The sequence below is a fragment of the Diceros bicornis genome, chromosome 14 (genome assembly GCF_020826845.1).
Source record: "Diceros bicornis minor isolate mBicDic1 chromosome 14, mDicBic1.mat.cur, whole genome shotgun sequence".
Taxonomy (NCBI): Eukaryota; Metazoa; Chordata; class Mammalia; order Perissodactyla; family Rhinocerotidae; genus Diceros; species Diceros bicornis.
In genome coordinates, this window is record NC_080753.1 from 19,374,179 (window position 1) to 19,380,178 (window position 6,000).

Here is a 6,000-nt window from a genome sequence, read left to right on the forward strand (position 1 = left end):
AATCTTCCTCAGCAAAAAAAAAAAAAAAAAAAAGAAATGAAAACATGCATCCACACAAAAACTAGTATACACATGTTTATAGCAGCATTATTCACAATAGCCAAAAAGTGGAAACAACCCAAATGTCCACTAATGGATGAATGCATAAATTAAATCTGGACTATTCACACAACAGAATATTTTATGACAATAAAATGGGAACGAGGTACTGATACATGCCACAACACAGATGAACCTTGAAAACGTGCTAAGTGAAAGAAGCCAGTCACAGAAGACCACATATTGTATGATTCCATTTATGTGAAATGTCCAGAACAGGCAAATCTATAGACACAGAGTATAGATTATTGGTTGCCTAGGACTGGGGTGAGGTGGGGGTGGGAAGCGACCGCTTGTGAGTAGTATAGGATCTCTTTTCAGGATGATGAAATGTTCTAAAATTAGATAGTGGACGGTGATGCTTTCATAACTTTGAATATATTAAAGACCACTGAATCATGTACTTTAGATCTATGAATTTTATGGTATGTGAATTTATATCTCAATAAAGCTGTTTAAAAAATAAATGGTACTATTAATTAGAGGCTTTCTTAAAAAAAAACAAAAATTTATTTGTAGAGAACAAATACAATTCACTAGCTTACCACTGACTACTAAAATTTAGCAAACACACATGAAACCTTATACATTTGATTAAGTGCACGTGAATTTCTATCTTTCTGGTACAGGTGTCTCAGTGTCAAAAAGTAGCCAGGAAATACAAGTTCTAATAAATATAAATGATCTATAATAACCACAGTAAACATCTGAAGACAGGGCTAATGTAAAAATACTTACTGTCTTGTTTGAAATCTGAGGTGCTCCGTGCTGGCAGGAGTCTTAGCTGCCGGAGTCTTGTTGTGTTCACACCATGGAAACTGACCCCTCCTTCCTCATTAGAGCCCACCAATCAACGTCAGCTTCCCCAGGTGGTGACTGTCTAGTGGAGTGGGGACGGCCCCTCTGCTTCGCACTGAGGCTGGTCAGCAATTCCAGTCTGCTTCTGTAGTCCAAGTGTGGTCCCTAACAGGTTCTTTTCAAAAAGCATTTGATCAAAAAACATAAAAATTGAAAAAACGATTGCCAGTCCACAGGACACTGTGAGGGAGGTCAGCTGTGTGGTAACCACCATGGAGTCGTGGAGACAACATGGACCCCTGACATTCTGAACCAGCTGTGAGATCTTGGGCAAGGCCCTGAACTTTCCTGAGCCTGTTTTTTCTCACCAGTAAAATGAAGTTGTAACACCTTTCTCCTAGGGCTGTGAAAGATGAGTAGCTGAAATAATTTATAAAGTACCTGGCACAGGGTAGAGGAAGGGAGGGAGGGAGGGAGAAAAACTTTAGGTGCTTTCTCCTTGCCTCGTCTTTTTGCACCCTTACTCTAAGCATCTACCATCTTTATGATTATGCTGGTCTAAAAGATCTTCCTCCTTCCCTCTCTCTTCTCTCCCCCTCCCTTTCTTCCTTCCCTCCTCTTCCTCCTTCTCCTCCTTCTTCCTCTCTCTCTCTCATTCTTTCTCTCTCTCCCCTTCTTTCTTTTTTCTCCCTCCATTTCTCTCCTATCTTTCTTCCCACATGTATTTATTGAATGCCTCATATCCACCAGACACTGCACTGGGCCCTGTGGAGAACAGGGCACTCATTATTCCTGTCTTCTTTCAGCTTAGAGTCCAGAGGAAAAGAAGAGACAATAAGCAATAAAACGAATAAATGTATACATGTAAAATTACAACTTGTGGAAGTGCTATGAACAAACAACGTGCAATGGCAGAGAATAATGAGAGTGATCATGGATGTCCTGAGGCAGTGACATTTGAGCTGAGACCTGGCATAAGAGAAGAAGCCAGGAGCTGGGGAAGGTGTTCCAAGCAGAGGGAGGGAAATAGCTTGGCTTAAGAAATAAGAAAGAAGAGGATGCTGGTGGTCTGTGGGGTTTGGGACAAGTAGAAGAAGATAAGATGAGTTTAGCCATAGGCAAGGATTAGATCATTCAGTCTTCTAGGACATGGCAAGGAGTTTGGATTTTATTCCAAGTATAAGAAGTCATTAAAAGGTTTTAAGTAAGGAACAAGACAGTGCAATTTATATTTTTTTAAAAGATTGGCCGCTACACGTCAAGAAGAGAGTCAAGATTGAAAGCAGAAAGATCACTGAGGAGGCCATTGCCCAAATCCAGAGAAGAAAGCATAGTGGCTTGGTGTATTTGGCAGTGGAGATGGAGAGAAGCGAATGAAAGCAAGGATTATTTAGGAGGGAATATTAACAGGATTTGTCAACGGATTAGACATGAGTAGTGGGGGAGATGGGAGAATTGAGGATGATCCTTGGGTTTCTGGTTTAACCAACTCGATGGGAAGGTGGTGACATTTTGCAGTGTGGTGATGACTAGGGGAGGGCCAAGTTTAAGGGGCAGAAGGGTAGTTTAAATTAAATGTTCTGTTTCAAATGTGTTAAGTTTGAAATACTTGTAAAACATCCAAATATCAAAGAGGAGTCCAGACTTTTGCCACTTTTGGGCTAAAGATATACATTTGGGAGTCGTCGACGTATAGGTGATATTTAAAGGTGTAGGTCCATGTAAAATAAGGTAAGCACAGCGGGTACAGAGAGGAGACCCCCCAGCACTCTGAGACCTGGTAGCAGAGGAAGAATCCTCAAAGGAGGTTAAGAAGCACTGCCATGGAGGTAGGAGAGAAAGCAGGAGAACACAGCCTCACAGAAGCTAAAGGAGAAGAGTGTGGTTGGAAGGAGTAACAGTCAACCACGTCAAGGACAGCAGAGTTTAATGAATGCCTATTACAAGCCAGAAATGATGCACATGAGACCGCATGCCCACCCTCAAAAGGCTCAGTGTCTCATCGTGATTTTTAAGCCTCATAACAGTTCTGGTTCAGCTCGATTGCATTCAACAAATATTTGATAAGCAGCTAATATGTGTTGAATGATGCAAAGATAGAAGGAGAGGGCTTTGCCCTCCAGACATTTGTAATCTAATAGGAGATAGGTGGTAACAAGTTGCCACAGTCGCCATTGGCAAACAGCGTGTATCTGGGGCCATAACCCCTTCTACATGTTTCCTTCTCCTACTAATAGGTTTCTGGCCCCTAACTCCTTGACAATCCTTGAGCTGCCCAAGGAGTGAGGCAACCAAAGCGAAAGGACCTCAAGATATCTCATAGGTCAAGAGTGAGGTGAGTGCAATACTTCCATTGCACTAAAAAGAATGGAGAAATTACTAAAAAAGGGTATATTTTGAATCGAAAAAAATTTAAAATTTTGATGCAAATAACACACAAGGCTACATAAACATAAGATAAATCCTGATCTTACAAAAATGTTAATTCTTTGTACACTACACGTGGTAGGATCTGCTAACGGGCTGCTCGATTTGTGTGGTAAATGCTTTCCAGTGTTGTCAGTGTGAACTTGTGACTGAATGAACAACTTCATCTGGGCTTAATGTCAAAAATCCACCCTCGAGGGTCTCTCATCCGTATGCTGGGCAACATCTGTGGGCCAGTCATTGACCTTTGGTCACACTGGCTCAAGCACTGGGACTACAATTTCTGACTGAGGTGACTTCCATGAAGTCTTTTCTCCATAGAATCAAAGCCATTTTTACATCAGGAAGGGACTCTAGAAATCACGAGTCAAAAATCATTTTCTAGATGAGAATGTTGAGATCCTCTGACATTAATTTCTTTAATTAAAGTCACACTGCTACTGTGTTGTAGTTCATCTCTTACCACCTGCCCCCTCCCTAGTTAAGCTGAGCATACAGAGTAGACGCACAGTGACCACGAGTCCAAGTGTGGGCTGGGCAACTTGGCCACTCCCTTGCATCTCTACTGCTTACTGTTGACCCCTGCTCGGGACACTGCGATTTGATTCTCTTCCACCTCCCTCCAATTCTAAAGAAGACGATAATAACAAACCCATATAGGCTTTTTTTCCCAGTGCTTTAACATTCATTAGCAAGTTTAATCATGTGAGGAAGGTATAATTATTACCCCTATTCTACTGAAGAGCAAACTAAGGCACATAGTAATCAAGTAACTCTCCTAAGGTTACAAAGCTGGTTGTTGGACAACCAAGGAGTTTGGTTGCAGTATCTGTGTTCTTATCTACTCTTCTACATTGCCTCCTGAGACGGTGAGTCAAAGTCACAGGCAAAAGTTATTGAAGTTAAGGCTTCTCCGCTTGGAAAATGATGCAGATCCATTTCAAATGTATACTGTGAAAGAGGTAATACAGTGAGGTGGACGGAATACAGAATGGTGACCTGGCAACTGGGAACGGCAAGAAGGAAGTGAAATATTTGTTGAATGCCTTTAAGCATCAGGCATTGTTCTAGGTGTTTTGTGGATGTTATCCCATCAATCCAAATACCAAGTCAGAAATATAGACAGTTTATAAGAAGGAAACTGAGGCTCAGAGGGCTTAAGTGTACTCAGACTAGGTCTGTCTACTTCCTGTTGAGAGTTGAGAGTGAGAGAGGTGATCAAATTCAGTGCCCGATGTTTTTACTATCAGAGCCCAGATCTCAGGGAAGTTCCAGGGTTCCCTGCATCTGGGACTGGGAAGGTGAGAGTTGGGTACCATTTGTTCCTTCCAGGTCATTTGTTCCCTTCTACCTATATCCATCTTGTAGGAGCTTTCCCGGAGCCGCCTAGTCAGGGAGGAGGACCTTGGTGGACATCTTGGACCATCTCTGGGATCAGGCTGGAGAAGAAGAATGTGCTGGGCCTAGGATTCCAGCATTGCTGTTGATCAGCACAAGCTGGAGATGTGTGCCAATCTAGCAGCAGGCTTATGAAATCACGTTCTGGGGAGTTAGGATTTCCAGGGTGGCCATGTTTTCTCTAAGGTGTTATTTTGCCATCTTGCATCCTTCAGAGATCCTCTTCAGAGACACAGCTGTGGTTCTTCTCTCAGCCTCTACTGAGTGATGCACAACCTGAATGTGGGTCTGTGAAGCTCCCTCTCATGCTGACTTTTGGATGGGGCTTATGAGAGGGCTCTGAATTACTGTCTTGGTGTCTGGCACCCCTTCCACCTAACAGCCCTTGTCCAGACATTTCATCTTTTCTACCATCTTCTGTGGGCCTATTGCCTCTGGCTCAACTCCCTTGAAGAAGTCCCTTCCATTTGTCCCAACAGATCCACTCTCTGCTATTCACTACCCTGGAGGTTTACCTGTGTGGACAGTAACCTCCAGTGCCCTCTAGGTTCCAGAGGGGCCTGGCCAATTTTCAGCAGGTGATTGGAGGGTGGATGGAAATTGGGGCTGAAATATTTAGTCCTTTGGCTTCCTGCCTGGTTGTCAGGGGTTTGCTGCAGAAGTGACAGCTTCTGTCAGGCAGCCTTAGAGTTACCCTCATCAGGTTCCTGTCATTGCTTTCTCCTCATGCCCCTTCAGGCCCCTGGGTGGTAAGGGCTCCCCAGTGTTATTTACTTAGAGGCACTGCACTGTGCCTTGTCGCGTTCCCTACATTCTGCTCTCACCTTTGTAAACAATCCCTTTATCAAACACTCATCAAATAATCCAGTTTGAGGATGCCACATGCTTCCTGTCAGAATCCAGACCAGTAACATGGAGTCCGGAATGGTTGAGTGTAAAGTGAGTTGAACATGGGAGACCTAAATAAAAAGGAGTTTGAAGCCAGATCCTGGAAGGCCACAAATGCCATGTCAGGACATTTGAACTTTATTTCTCACTGTATACAGTGGAAATGTTGACAGTTTCTGAATGGGGAAGTAAAATGATTACAGGTCCATCATTTTTGGAGAAGTAATTTTGCCACAAGAAAGTATAATGTATTCTGGGGTGAGGGATGCCCATGGAGGAGGGAGAAAGAGTTAGAAGGCAATAAAAATGTGTACACTTTGACTCAGAAAATCCATTTTTAGGGATTTACCATAAAGAAATAATTAAAAAGAGGCACAAAAATTTAACTGC